This window comes from Sarcophilus harrisii, chromosome 4 (assembly GCF_902635505.1).
Source record: "Sarcophilus harrisii chromosome 4, mSarHar1.11, whole genome shotgun sequence".
NCBI lineage: Eukaryota > Metazoa > Chordata > Mammalia > Dasyuromorphia > Dasyuridae > Sarcophilus > Sarcophilus harrisii.
Genome location: NC_045429.1, coordinates 283,550,131 through 283,566,032, shown reverse-complemented (window position 1 = coordinate 283,566,032; position 15,902 = coordinate 283,550,131). Strand labels below are relative to the sequence as shown.

General features: G+C 36.8%; 1 protein-coding gene across 1 annotated transcript in view; it reads right to left on the bottom strand.

The window, feature by feature from the left end:
• Positions 1-15,441, bottom strand: part of MLN (motilin) — a 39,833-nt gene extending 24,392 nt beyond the window's left edge. Inside the window, exon 1 of the mRNA XM_031965051.1 lies at positions 15,387-15,441. The gene's annotated coding sequence lies outside the window, so the exon portion shown is untranslated. The remainder of the gene's footprint in view (positions 1-15,386) is intronic.
• Between the last annotated feature and the right edge of the window lie 461 nt (positions 15,442-15,902).

The following is a 15,902-nucleotide window of genomic DNA, read 5'->3' as shown; positions in this document are numbered from 1 at the left end:
ATTGTGAACCACATCCAGTTCCCATAGTCCTCTCTCAGTTGTAGATGGCTCTCTTCATCACAAGACCACTGAAACTGGCCTAAATCAGCTCATTGTTGAAGAGAGCCATGTCCATCAGAATTGATAACCATATAATCTTCTTGTTCCCGTGTATAATGATTTCCTGGTACTGCTTATTTCACTTAGCATCAGTTCACGTAGGTCTCTCCAGACCTCTCTGAGATAAATCTGTTGGTTGTTTCTTACTGAATAATAATATTCTATAACATTCATATACCATAACTTATTCAGCCATTCTCCATTTGATGGGCATCCATTCAGTTTCCAGTTTTGTGCCACTACAAAAAGGGCTGCCACAAACATTTTTGCATATGTGGGTCCCTTTCTGTCCTTTAAGATCCCTTTGAGATATAAGTCCATTAGAAACACTGCTGAATAAAAGGGTATGCACAGTTTTATAACTTTTTCAGTATAGTTTCAAATTACTCTCCAGAATGGTTGAATCTGTTTACAATTCCACCAACAATGTGTCCCAGTGTCCCAGTTTTCCCATATCCCCTCAAAAATTTGTCATTATCTTTTCCTGTCATCTTAGCCAATCTGAGAGGTGTGTAGTAGTATCTCAGAGTTGTCTTAATTTGCATTTCTCTGATCAATAGTGATTTGGAGCACCTTTTCATATGACTACAAATAGTTTCAATTTCTTTATCTGAAAATTGACTTCATATCCTTTGACCATTTATCAATTGGATATTTATCAATATATATATATATATATATATATATATATATATATATATATATATATATATATATATATATATTCCCCCTGCTGGAAAAACTGGAAACTAGTGTATATATATATATATATAGGTGTGTGTGTGTATGTCTTTTGTTGATAAATCCCATATTTGGCTTCCTTTTAGTGAACTATTGTTATTATTGTGTTCTTTTGGTTCTGTTGATTCTGCATCATTTTATACAAATTTTCCCCTGTTTCTCTCATCATAGGATTATAGATTTAGAGTTGGAAGGGACCTGAGAGATATGATGGGGATCACTTCAAGATCAGCTTGATAGAACAAAAAGGAAAGGTAACTCCAAAAGGAAAACCTTTTAATCCTATAGTATGGATGGTTTGATTGTGGAGAGGACTCCAGATTTAATTCCCTCACTCTAATTTTACAAAAGAAGGAACTGAATACAACTCACAACTAGTAAGTGTCCAAGAATGGATTTGAACCTAGGGCTTCTTGACTTCAAGTCTAAAACTCCGACTAATACTGCAAAATGTACAAAAATATTCCATTAGATACTATAATTTGTTTAGTTATTACCCAATTGATGAACATCAACTTTATTTTCAATTCTTTGTTACCACAAAAGTGCTGCTCTGAGTATTCAGATATACATTGGATTATTTTTTCCATTAATGACCTCCCAGGGATATATACACATGCACACAATGGTGGGTTTGAAAAGTCAAAGGGTATTAATTGATCTATTTTTTCATTTCTATCATGGAGTATGAATATATTGAGGCTAAGAGAGCTCATGTGACTTGTCTACAGTCAGAGAGTTAAGTGTCTGAGTATGGATTTAAATTTGGGCCTTCTAATTCTCAATCCAGATTTTTTTTTAACCATATCATGCTGCCAAACTCCTAATATATTTTAGACAGGGTTATTTGTCTGTGTTCACCCAAGAGTGAATCAAAAATAACAAACCTTGAACAGAGAAACAATTTTAAGACCCTCAAGTTGAATATTTGAGTATCCTATCAGGATTTCCATTGTAATAAAAGTAAGATTTAATTTCCTTCTCTTATACCTGAGCATGGCCCTTTAGGATGAGCATAATCCTCCCTACCTGGAGTGATATGGAAAAGTACCTGCCTCCCTTCCTTAGACATGTAAGCCATCTTAGGAGTAGCTTGATAGCACAAAAGGAAAGATAACCTGAAAAAAGAAATATGTACTCTGAATTAGTCCTAATACTGCGGGAAGGAACAGTGGGGATATTTTGGTGACTGAGAGAGTAGCAGATTAACTCTTGTGAAAATCAGGCTGGTCAGGAGGAGGTTAGCAAAGCAAACTCTCTTCACTAGAGAGGAATGGGAGGGGAAATGAGTCTTCTATGATTCAGTGGAAAGAGCATGGGACTTAGCATCAGGAGAGTTGATAACAAATTATAAATATGATGGAATTCTCTTGTTATAAAAAATTATAAAACTTATGAGAAACCCAAGAAGACCTATAGGAACTGATACAGAGTAAGGAGAATAGAACCAGAAAAACAATTTTAAAAATTACAACAATATTGCAAAGACAAACAGTTTTATAAAGGCTTAAGAACACTGATCAATTCAATGACCTATTCTACAGGATTAATGATGAGGCATGCAGAGAGGCACATGTTTTTTGCACACAACCAATGTGAGAATTGGTTTTGCTTAACTCTGCATATTTGTTCCAAGGTATTTTTCTTTCTTTTTTTTTTTTTTTTTTTTTCCCCTTTTTCTAGTGTGGTGAATGGGAGGGAGAGAAAATAGATTTTTGTTAATTAAAATAAATGAAATTAAATTTATTAAAAAATGCTGGATTTGTGTCTTGGTTGTGTCATTCATTAGCTGTGTGACCTTAGGCAAGTAGATCTGCAGTAAACCTGCATTAGACTCTATTTTCTCTAAAGTGCCTTCTAACTTTAAGATTTTGTGTATCTATGGGAGAGAGACCATTTGGTATGTTTATCCTCACTTTGCTCAGATTTTCTCTGGTCTAGATGATGAGTTCATAAGGTAAGATGAAAAAGGTTTCATTCCTACTCTCTATTCCTGTACCCACTCCTCAATCTTTTTCTCTTATTATATTTTTGTAGAAAATGATTCCCCTTGAAAAGGCAATAGCCAAATCCTTAGGAAATGGAAACCTGCAACAACTCACTGCTGTGAGCAAGAGAGTGAGTGAGCATCCCAGATCCCAGATTTTCCTCACTGCAGAGATAATTCTTTTAATCATTATTCACCTGACACCCCATCTCATGAATGTTTGAGTGTCAGAACTAAATTCCACCCCAAAGAAAAGCTGTTCTCAGAGAAGATTTGCAGTTGTTCTTCAAGAGAGAGAGAGAGTGAAAAAAAGGGGGGAAAATTATTTAAAATAGACATGTGGAAACTCTCCAGGGGAAAGAGGTATGAATTATAAGAATATTTCCAGTCAAACTTGAATCCTCTAGGTTTAGGATTTTACTAAGATGGACTGAAAATGAAAGGGATCTCAATATTCTCATTCCCTCCAAAGCCCCAACACAATTGCTTACTCAGGAGGGGCCAGTTCCACAGAAGGGAGAGTTTGTTTGATGTCATGGATTAGCAACGTCTTTTTGGATTAGAAGAAGTTTGTGTCTTCTCAGGAGGAAATAAACACCATGCATCTTCAAGGAATACTTCCTACCTAGGGGGGATCTTCCTGAGGAAAGGATTAGGGTAAACTTTGATGAAAGCTGAGTGTTGAAATGGAGAGCAATAAATTCAAACTACCTGTCTTCATCATGAATTTTAACTTTTCTTATTTCCAGGGTAAATAAGGCAAGGGTTAGAGGGAGATATGGGGTGATGGAACAATATGGTATAGGGAGGAACCTTCAACACTTAGCATGGTGTCCTCTACAAAGTCGACTATATAGGAAACATTTGCTTAATTAAATGATATAGTGAAAAGAAAGTTGGATTTGGGTTCAGAGATCCGGATTCAAATCTCTTTTGTACCACTGGTTATCCTTGTGACTTTGGGCAAGTCATTTTACCTCTAGGTACCTCAGAAGTTTGTTTTTCTATAAAACGAGGAGTTTGGATTAGATAACCTCTAAGGTCCCTTTGAAGTCTAAATCTATAATTCCTAGAAGATTAATATCAATGCTATGAGATAGGTAGTACTGGTATTATTACCCTCATTTTAATGATATGGAAAATTAACCTCAAAGGAATTAGTTGTGATCACCCAGCTAATGTCAGACCCAGGATTTAAATTCAATTCTCTCTTGACTCCAAGTTTAGGACTTTCCCCACTATTTTATATTTCCTGTAAATATAGACATATTTATTGAATATCTACTGGATATTCTATGTTATTGGGTGCTAGATATGAGGCTATGTTATTATTTTACATTAACATAGGACTTTCCAATTTACAAAGGCATTTCTTCAAGGTAAGTAGGAAAATATTAGGTCGTGCCATGGATAGAGCAGCCTTCTTGAGTTCAAATTTGGTCTTAGATACTTGCTAGCTGTGTGACCTGAGGAAAAACAAAGAAAACTGACTGGCTAGAAGTCATACTGCAAATGATAGAGTTGGATATTCTGCCTCCAAGTCCAGAGCTTTTTCTATTGCCACATGGGAGGAGAATAACTAAGAAGCTTAAGAAATGATTGGTCCTATCCTCAAGGATTATACAGTTTGGTCTGGGAGACAAGATATGAGCACTGTAAGGAAGAATGAATATTAAAAGACAGAACATAATGAAATATTAAAATGTGTACTAGAAATTAAAAGAAACAGAAGATTGAAGGTTAGTCAAAGAAGGTTTCATGGAGGATGTGGGACTTAAGCAAGACCTTTCATAAACAGTAGCATTTAAATAGGGGGAAGGAGAGGAGAATATGTCAAAAACTTTTAATATAAAGCCTTAAAGATCATTCTCTCTGAACTCAGGACATTTCTTCCCACAGAACCTTCCCAGAACCTTCCTGGTCCTGGCCCTCTTCCTTCAAGACATCATTGCCTTTTCCCAAGTACATATTTTTGGGCCAAGTATATTATTGGATTTTTTAAAAGTTCCAATGATTTTTTGATTATTGCTTTAATTCTCTTTCTGTGTAGTGCTCAGACTACCAGATAGCTGAACCCCTTTGTAACATCCCTTATTGGTTTCCCCTTCAAATCAGGGTGAGAGGAAAGCACTCCTGGGGACCAGGTATAGCTTTGCTCAGAACCCATCTTCTGCTTTTGACTGTTGTCCCCTCCCAGGTTTGGGGTATCTGACTTTCATAGAATGCATGACCATGGCACAGTTGTAACATGGTAGAGTACTGTCCATAGCACTAAGATGTCCCCAAAGATTTTTCTAGTTTATCAAGCTTACTGACCATTTCTACACAGAGTATCAGAAATAGGAAGATGAATAATTTAAACTAATAGGCTCAGACTCATGTTTCTATCCCCCTTTGGAATATTGAAATATCCTGTTATTTCCTTTCATAATTCTCATTAATTCTAGGGGTCAAGGAAAGGAAGGAGTTGGACAATATTCAGAATCTCAGAGGAAAGATAAAAGGTTTGGGTTTATCTCCTGTCTGTTTGCCCATCTATTCTACAAAAGCAGCAGTTCCTCTCATAACTAACCAGGATTTGATGAGAAGAGAATACACTTATCAATTATCAATTGTCATTTATTAGGAACCACTAGAATGGATGAGGGACCAATAGGATGGAGAGAAAGGGTAATGTAATAAATAGGAGATTAGATCTTGAATGAGGAGATTTGGCTTTGAATCCTGCTCTCACATTATTAGCTGTGTGACTATGGGAGATTTACTTAACTTCTCTGAGGTCCCATTTTCTCATCTATGAAATATAAATAATAATGCTTTCATTATTTATCTTACAGAGTTGTTGTGATGAAAGTATTTTGCAAACTTTATAATGCTCTATAAATGTTAGTTTATTATTCTTAGAACTGGAAATGACTTTCAAGAGACCATCTGATTCCCATTTTCACATTTTACAGATGAGGAAAACAAAGCCTGGCAGAAAGGAAATTGCTCCCAGTATTACAAAGACACCAGAGTCACATAGCTAGTGAGAGGCAGAACTGTGACAAGAATCTGAGATTTTGATTTCCATTCCAGAACTCTTCTAGTCAAAGCTGGATTCCCCTTCAAAAAAAAAAAAAAAAAAAAAAAAAAAAAAAAAAAAACCCCAAACCAACTATCCACCCACGAGTGTGCTAGACACTATAGAGTACAAAAGAAGAGCTGCTCCAAGTCCATAAAGAAAAGAATTCTAAGACATGCGATAGAGTGAAAGAAGGGGTGTGTGAATGTGTGTGTGTGTGTGTGTGTACACAGAATGTACACTATCAAATTATTTTGGGATACTAGTTAGGGTCATAAGGAACTAATTTCAGATGCATAGGCAGTAAATGCTTCCCTTCTCCCTCCATCCCCGACCAATTTAAAAAAAGGGAACTCACACATATCTTCCTAGAAGCCCCACTTAATCCCTTGAGAAATGATACCCAGATAAGGTGCTGGGTCTATAAACCCTTCCCCTTTCTTTCCTTTGTTCAGCTAATTCAATTTGGTAGATAGTTATTTAGGACCTGAGAGGAAGTATGGTAGAGGAAAAAGGGTTTTATGTTTTTAGTCAGGAGGACCTAGATTCAAATCTTATTTCTGACATTTGTAAACTCGGCTTCAATTTCCTGTTATATAAAGTAGATATAGTAATACTTTTATTACAGGGCTTGCAGGGCTAACTATTTCAAGGCAAATACTTTGTACATTTTGAAGTGAATTTGTTATTAAGCACCTTCTATGTGCAGAACACTATGTGAGGCTCTGAGAGGGATTCAAAAATAAATTACAGCATTCTTGTCTTCAGGGATCTTGCAATTCCTCCTTTTGATTACCATCTTTCTCTTTATGTTTCTCTCTCTCTCTCTCTCTCTCTCTCTCTCTCTCTCCTTCTCTCTCTCTCTCTCTCTCTCTCTCTCTCTCTCTCCCTGTTCCTATCTGTCTGTTTCACTGTCTGTCTCTGTCTCTCTCTGTCTGTCTGTCTCTGTTTCACTGTCTCTGTCTCTCTCTGTCTCTCTCTCTCTCTCTGTCTCTGTCTTTCTGTCTCTGTCTGTTTCTATGTCTCTGTCTTTTTCTCTCTCTCCCCCTATCACATCCTGAATACCAGTCTCTGACAGTTCCTGACTTCCTTAGTTTCTCAAACTTCTGATGCTTCAGCATCCAGCTTTCCATGGCTATGTAGGATGGTCCCCTCTTCCTCACCTGTCAGCCCTCCTCTCCTCAATTCCCCCTGAGTATTTTATTCACTTGAAAATACCCATATGTTTTCCAGTGGATATATGGCAGTCAGCTAATAGCCATGAAGGGGAAAGTGAAGGCAGGATGAGTGAACTGATGGCTCAGTGAAAAAGAACCAATACATCTCTACAATCTTTTGGGCTAAACTGCCTCTGGAGACACCCTCTGTAGAATAGTGAGAACCCTGCATGCCTGCTTCCAGCTGGCCCAGTCTTATATACTCTTGTAGCAAGATAAGCAATTACAAACTAAGCATTGTTTCAACAATCCTATCAAGACTCTCTTCTCTTCACTACCACCCCCTCACAATTTTCTTTTAGTTGATGATCCACTAATTTTGTGGGTAAAGATTTATCTCCTTAAAGAGAACAAAGTCTGCACTGTAAGAATTTGAAATGGATCTTAGAATAGGTCTGCATCAGTTAGAATATGATTGAATGAACTATAATGCATGGGCATAATAGAATATTATTGTATAGTAAGAAGCAATAAATATGATGAATTTGAGAAACTGTATTGATAGAGTAGAATGAGCAGAACCTAGAGAATAAATATACACAGAGGCTAAAATATAAATTAAAATAGTGCTAAAAGGAAGCTAAATTCTTGGTCTAAGAGAACAGATAATGAATAATCTCTCTGAAGTCAGCAAAGAGGTGGGGGTCTATGGAGAGAAAATGTTGCATATTCTATCAGACACAGGTAGTGAATCAGTTATTGCTATGTAGCTGTGTTATAAGAGAAATTTGGCTTGGGGAGGGAGTATATCTGGAAATGACTATAAACAAAACAAAATGGCATCAATAAAGGTTATTTATTCTTTTGTTTTGTTTTGAGAATGAATCTCTTATTTTACCTATGCTATAAGTGTATTTGCTACTCATGCGCCTAATACCATTATTGATCAGCACAAGAGCCTTGACCATTTCCATTTTGGGCTAGTTTGCCTCTTCTTAGGCAGCCTAGTAGTTTTCAATCCCAGTTGTTCAGCATAAGGATACTTGACTTAGTGTAAATAACCAAAAGCCTTAGCCCAGTATAACTCAAAACTCCAGAGCATAAGTGATCCCCATACCTGAGGCCATAATTTCCCAGAAGCAGAGATTTTAGGAGCATACCATCACACCTGGCTAAAAATTTAATTTAAAAAACAAAAAAAAGTGTGATTCAAAGAAAAGAATCAGAGACTGTCTGTAAGGATGCTTGAATTCTAGTCCCAGTTATGTCATTAACTTGCTATGTGACCTTCAGCAAGTTGTAATTTCCCCATCTGAGAAATGAGTAGTTTGGATCAGACCCAGTAGAGTAGCTATGGAATTATGGCAAGGGATTGGTAAATTTATAAAAAAAGCAAATGGACCTTTTAAGAACTGAGCAAATAATGTACCTGGAGGATATGTAGTACTGTTTTTAAAACTTTTTATGTACATATAGACAATAATTAATAAAGTATTGTTGTTCTATTATGTTCTTTATAGGGGACCTTACATGTAGGGTTTTTTTTTGGGGGGGGGGAGTGGGTAAAGATACTAGAATGGTTTGCCATCTCCTTCTCCTGTGGTTGAGGTGAATAAAGGTTATGTGAATTGGGGACACACAGCTAGTAAGTGTCTGAGATCAGTTTTAAACTTATGAAGATGAATCTTCCTGACTCCAGGTTCAGCACTCTATCCACTGTGTGATCTAGCTTCTCCTGTAAAGGAAACTTAGAAGACTCTAGCTACTTCATTTTACAGAGGAGGAAACTGAGGCTGAGGGAGATTAATTGATTTGTTTAAATAATGCTCCATTATGAGAGATCTTAAAACAGAGGTGAGATGAACACCATCAGAAATATTTTAGAAGGGATTTGTTTTAGCATTGGTTAGATTATATGCCTTATATGCCTATTTTCCAGTTCTCAGATTAATGAGAGGAAGGCCTTAGAAAAGACAAGTAGAAATTCTGAAAACAGTGTCCATAAAACACCAGTCTTATTGAGATTATTGTGGAAGCTCAGTTCCCTCTCTATTCCCATTCCCTCCCTATGCCTCAGTTTTCTCCTGTTTGGACTATCCTTCTTGTTCCAATTTAAAATCCAAAGCCCTGATTTCCAGGAGAGGAGGACCACTGCTGCAATCTGATAGCAGCACTCAGTCTTCCCCAAGTGGTGCTGAGGATCCCTGAAGGCAGGCTTGATTGAGTGGGACAGGGAGATAGACAGCAGAGGGCCCTTTGCAGCAGTTAGAGGGCTCTTGAATTCCCACTATCTTCCTCTATCTGCTACACTTGCAGCAGGACTGTAATTAATTATCCAGTGTACTCTTTGAAATAAGTGGCCTCGCCCCAGGATCTGTCTTGGTACTCATTTAATGTATAAGGAAATCAGACTCTCTCTCATGCAACGACCATTGATTTCCACCAATCACTGCATGTTTCCCCTCAAAACAAAACCAAGAAACTGAAACCAAACTTTGCTTTTCTGTTCTTATTTTATTATGCCCTGAATAAAAAAAATATTATAGCCAGCCCCACTTCCATGACATTAGGACTGGGAGAATTGAGTCAGGAAAAATCATATAGCTCTGACCATCTCCACATACCATTGTGACACAATGAAGGATAGAAAAGAAAAACAACATCCAGGTACTTGCTACTCTGACTCCATCCTTGTCCAAAACTGTCCTGGAATAAAATTATGTTATTTCACTTCATGCCTAAAAACCTAAATTATGCCCTTGTTAAAATACCTTTCTGTCCAAGAATGGTCCTTCTCCCTTGTCTGATAGGGCCTGAGCCACAATCCCCAAAGCTGTAAATACCAAGTTAACTCCTCTCTCCCTGCTCTCTCTCTAAAGTAAAGGTAACAACAGCTGCAACATGTTAGATTAATTGCCTTCAGTATCCTGCAGACAAACTCTAGTTAACTAAAACCCTATATAAGTTTCCTGCCTCAGTTCCTCAGTGCTACATGCTTTGGACATGAGTCCCATTTGGTTGGCTAGCCTAAACTCTCCACATTAAAGATTAAAAACCATTTTATCTTTTATTTTCCTCTCTCCCACAACATCTTGAAGAAGGAGAAAATTGAACAAGGAGAGTATTCCCATTTTTATTGAGAATAGGCCAGGCTTCACCCGACCTGGTACCAATCCCTTTCATGCCACTTGCCCGCCATCTTAACAATATATTCTCTTACATGAATATATACCCTTTCCACTTTCTTTCCCCTGGAATCTTGGATGGGACTTCTGGGTCTCCCAATTCTGTTAGGCAAGCTTTTGTTTTATTTTTCCAGGATCCAGACCTTTGCACCACTTTCTGGCAGTCTCCTGAGCGTATACCACAGGTACCCTACCCCTTACTCTGTTCAGTACCCTTTTACGTGTTGTCTTTCCCCATTGTAATGTAAGGTTCTTGAAGAAAGGAACTGTTTGCCTTGCTTATATTTGTATTCCCAGCTTAGCACAGCAACTGGCACATAGTAAGTGATGAGATTCAGCGCATGGCAGAGAGTTGTGGGAACCCCTTCTAGTTGGCGCAGGTCCTTGGTAAATGAATTTATGAACTCTAAAAGTCAGACTGTCAAAAGAAGTTTATTGGCATTGAGAAGTTAGCCTGCAAAAGCTTTTGCAGGCTGACTTTCTTAGTGGCAAGGTCCTGACAGAGAAGTAAAGGTCTAGCAGAGAAATCCTGGCAGAGAGAGATAAAGTTCCTAGCAGAGAAATTCCTACAGAGAGGTAAAGAGGGGTATAATCCTGTTAGGGAAATATGTGAGAGAGACAAAGAGAGGTTAACGCTGAAAGAAAATGTCTTTCAGTGGGCAGAGAGTCACTCGCAGACAACTATGCCAAGGGAGGTCCCTTGGCCTGGCATGATTCCCGCTTTGGCCTCTGCAAGGAATTGAGCCCAGTTGCTCTTTTTATAATTGAAACTGGCTAGAGGCTGGAGCAGTTTGAATTGAAATCAGAATAGTGAATTTTTTAATTGAATGAGAAGTCTTAGACTAATCTTCAACTCAATAGACAGCATAATCAGTAGTGAGTGTTATCAATGAAGGTATGTGGGTCTCCTTCAGGATAACAGAATGAAGCTACTCATCCTGATTTCCTGAGGTAGGTCTTTTACAGAGGCAAGGATTCAAGGAGATCTTCTCCTTCAAGGAGTTTCAGAGAGAGACAGTTTCAGGATTCTCATGTTGGTAGGCACTTAATAAATACCATTCTTACTTCCTTCTTTCCTCTATTCTTCCTTCTTTCTGTATATCCCCAGGACCAGATGGATTTACATGTGAATTCTACCAAACATTCAAAGAACAATTAACTCCAATGCTATATAAACTATTTGAAAAAATAGGGATTGAAGGAGTCCTACCAAATTCTTTTTATGACACAGACATGGTACTGATACCTAAACCAAGTAGGTTGAAAACAGATAAAGAAAATTATAGACCAATCTCCCTAATGAATATTGATGCAAAAATCTTAAATAAAATATTAGCAAAAAGATTACAGAAAATCATCCTCAAGATAATACACTATGATCAAATAGGATTTATACCAGGAATGCAGGGCTGGTTCAATATAAGGAAAGCTATTAGCATAATTGACTATATCAATAACTAAATTAACAAAAACCATATGATCATCTCAATAGATGCAGAAAAAGCATTTGACAAATCCAACATCCATTCCTAATAAAAATGCTTGAGAGTATAGGAATAAATGGACTTTTCCTTATAATAGTCAGGAGCATATACTTAAAACCGTCAGTAAGCATCATATGTAATGGGGATAAACTGGAACCTTTCCCAGAAAGATCAGGAGTGAAACAAGGTTGCCCACTATCACCACTACTATTCAATATTGTATTAGAAATGCTAGCCTCGGCAATAAGAGTCGAGAAAGAAATTAAAGGAATTAGAGTAAGTGATGAGGAAACCAAATTATCACTCTTTGCAAATGATGTGATGGTATACTTAGAGAACCTCAGAGATTCTACTAAAAAGCTATTAGAAATAATCCACAACTTTAGCAAAGTTGCAGGATACAAAATAAATCCACATAAATCCTCAGCATTTTTATACATCACCAACAAAATCCAACAGGAAGAAATACAAAGAGAAATTTCATTCAAAATAACTGTTGACAGCATAAAATATTTGAGAATCAATCTACCAAAGGAAAGTCAGGAATTATATAAGCAAAATTACAAAATACTTTCCACACAAATAAAGTCAGATTTAAATAATTGGAAAAATATTAAGTGCTCTTCGATAGGTCAAGCAAATGTAATAAAGATGACAGCACTTCCTAAACTAATCTATTTATTTAGTGCTATACCAATTAGATTCCCAAGAAACTATTTTAATGACTTAAAAAAAATAACAAAATTCATATAGAAAAACAAAAGGTCAAGAATTTCAAGGGAACTAATAAAAAAAAAAAAGCAGATGAAGGTGGCCTAGCTGTAAGTGATCTAAAACTATATTATAAAGCAGTGGTCACCAAAACCATTTGGTATTGGCTAAGAAATAGAGTAATTGATCAGTGGAATAGGTTAGGTTAACAGGACAAAATAGTCAATAACTATAGCAATCTAGTGTTTGACAAACCCAAAGACCCCAACTTTTGGAATAAGAATTCATTATTTGACAAAAACTGCTGGGAAAACTGGAAACTAGTATGGCAGAAATTAGGCATGGACCCACACTTAATACCGTACACCAAGAAAAGATCAAAATGGATCCATGATGTAGGCATAAAGAACGAGATCATAAATAAATTAGAGGAACATAGATAGTTTACCTCTCAGACTTGTGGAGGAGGAAGAAATTTGTGACCAAAGAAGAACTAGAGATCATTATTGATCACAAAATAGAAAATTTTGATTATATCAAATTAAAAAGCCTTTGAACAAACAAAACTAATGCAAACAAGATTAGAAGGGAAGAAACAAACTGGGAAAACATTTTTACAGTTAAAGGTTCTGATAAAGGTCTCATTTCCAAAATATATAGATAATTGACTCTAACTTATAAGCCATTCTCCAATTGATAAACGGTTAAAGGATATGAACAGACAATTTTCAGATGATGAAATTGAAACTATTTCTACTCATATGAAAGAGTGTTACAAATCACTATTAATCAGAGAAATGCAAATTAAGACAACTCTGAGATACCACTACACATAGCTCAGATTGGCCAAGATGACAGGAAAAAATAATGATGAATGTTGGAGGGAATGTGGGAAAACTGGGACACTGATACATTGTTTGTTGAGTTGTGAACGAATCCAACCATTCTGGAGAGCAATTTGGAACTATGCTCAAAATGGTGATTGAACAGGATGGAAGCATAATCTCCCTGACCACCTTCTTCCTCCTCTACGGCAGAGTGACTCTGGCTCCTCTTACTCCACCCCCTAGTCCCTCCTACAATCCTCTGTATACACCAATCATTGAACCAGTACTGATAATGGCAAGGACCATTCCCAAAGCACATGCTCATAGGGTATTGTCCAATCAGTAATTAGCCTTAAGTGCTTGAACTGAACTCAGTGCAATCAATGACTGAAGAGTTTCAGCCCTCTACAAAGAACAACCCAAATGATGTCACAAGGAGCTAGATGGGACTGAAAAATGACTGAAAAACTGTTGAGCTAACTCTCCCTTCCTTACCATTAGGATTGGAATTTAAGTTTTAAAAAAAGAGCTCAGGAAAAACCTTGAAGCTCTGATGACCTTTATATACCATTTTGTCATAAACTTCAAGTGCATTAATTTGATCCATGCTAGGTTAAATCTCCCTTCATATGAGTATTGCTGTATCCTGCCCTTGACCTTCTTATCTTGACCCCTATCCTGTCAAGATTAAGTTGTGATCCTTTCCTGGAATTATGGCTTGTCTATCCTCCCAGTGCCCTCATCCCCACTATCTGCCTTTGTTTCCCCTATAAGATTGCATACTCAGGTTATGTATTCTATGTGCAAATTCCCTGCTTCAGTTTATCTGCACCAAATGCTTTGGACAAGAGTCCCATGTGATTGGCTAGCCTAAAATTTCCACATTAAATATTAAAGAAACCAATCTCTGTCTGTCTCAATTTCTCTGGTATTATACAATGACAACAAACGGAAGATCAGGTAGGGGAAGATACTTCCCCAAAGTCATATGTGTAAGAAATGACAGAGTGGGGTTTGAACTCAGTTCTTGCCTCTGACTCCTGATCTAGTACTTCTTCTGCTGCCTTTTCAGGAGAGGAAATGATTAATAATATTAATCATTATTAATCAATAAGATTTAATTCATTAATCTTTAATAATAAATCATATAAATAAATATATTAATGTTAATCAATATCATTACTTTAAATAATTTATTTAATTTAATAATTCTATCTATTTAATTGAGCTTAATTAATTTGACAGTTAATAATTAGCCAAAATAATAAACATAATAAATGTTATTGTTTTTAATAATTAAAATAATTTATAGTAACAATTATAAATAAATAAAATAATTAATCAAAAAATTAACAAACAGCCTGGCAAGCAGCAGTGGCAGTTATAACAACAGCAAATTTAATGTGGAAAATGGGGTCCTAATTATTGCTTAGACAGGGTGGCAAGTGAAGAGTCAATTAGAGGTTCAGTTTATTGCAGCTGGGCTTGAGAGCTGCTTTCATTCACAGTCACTGTCCTAAGTGAGAAGGTACTGAACTGGAAAGTTATGTGATGTCAACAAGGACAGGGCCAGAGGAGCCCTGTCTATCATTCCATCAACTAATCCACCAAAAGAAGGATTCTTTTTCTCTATAAGAAAAGACCAGGCTGTAAAAGTGATCATTGCCTTCTTTGATCTCCTAGTATTTTATACTCCTGTTGTTCATTTCTTCTATCCTGATAGGTATCGTATGTATATGTGCTTATCTTATCTTCCTTATTAAGTAAGGTCCTTGAGAGCAAAGACCAGGTCTTATTCTTTAGTGTATTTCTTGGGCAACTAAGTGGTATAGTGGATAGATTGCTGAGCCTGGAATCAGGAAAACTCATCTTCTTGAGTTCAAAACTGGCCTCAGACACTGTGTAATCCTGATCAAGTCACTTGCCTCAGTTTTCTCATCTGAAGAAGTAAATGGCAAACCACTCTACCAAGAAAACCCAAATAGGTCACAAAAGTCAGATACAATTGAAGGGAGATACAAATACAGAAAAATGAAGACAACCTTTATCTTCAAGGAGCCTGCAATCTTATGGGAAAAGACAACAAACAAAAGGAAATATAAAAGGGGCAGGGGGAGGAAAGGGAAGATACCTGGTACTTGGACACAATGAAGTGCATGATGGAGTACAGCCAGGAGGTAAATGAAGAAATTACTGGCCTGAACACCCTCAATTGAAGGAAAGTTCTGGAGGCACTTCCTCCTTTTATCCTCCAATCAGAGGAAATTAGGCATAGTGAGTACATAATAGGAGACTATTAGGGCTGAGGTGATGTTGTAGGATGAGAAGGTTCCTGGGGGCATGATGGAAAAATTCAAAGTAATGCAGTAGAATGTGAAATCAAGCATTAATTTGTCATCTCATATATAAACCACTTTTCTGAGGAAGATAAATTAAAATTAGATATACAGAGCTCCTGTTTTCATAGAGACTAGCTTGGTGCAGTGGAAAGAAGACCTGATTTGAAAAGATCTGAATGTTATCAAGACAAACCAAGAAGCATTGGAGACACAAAGAAAGGCAAAACCAGTACCTCTCCTCAAGGACCTTACATTCAAATGGGGGGGATTTTAGTAGCTTAAAATTGTACTGATTTATGAGATGCATT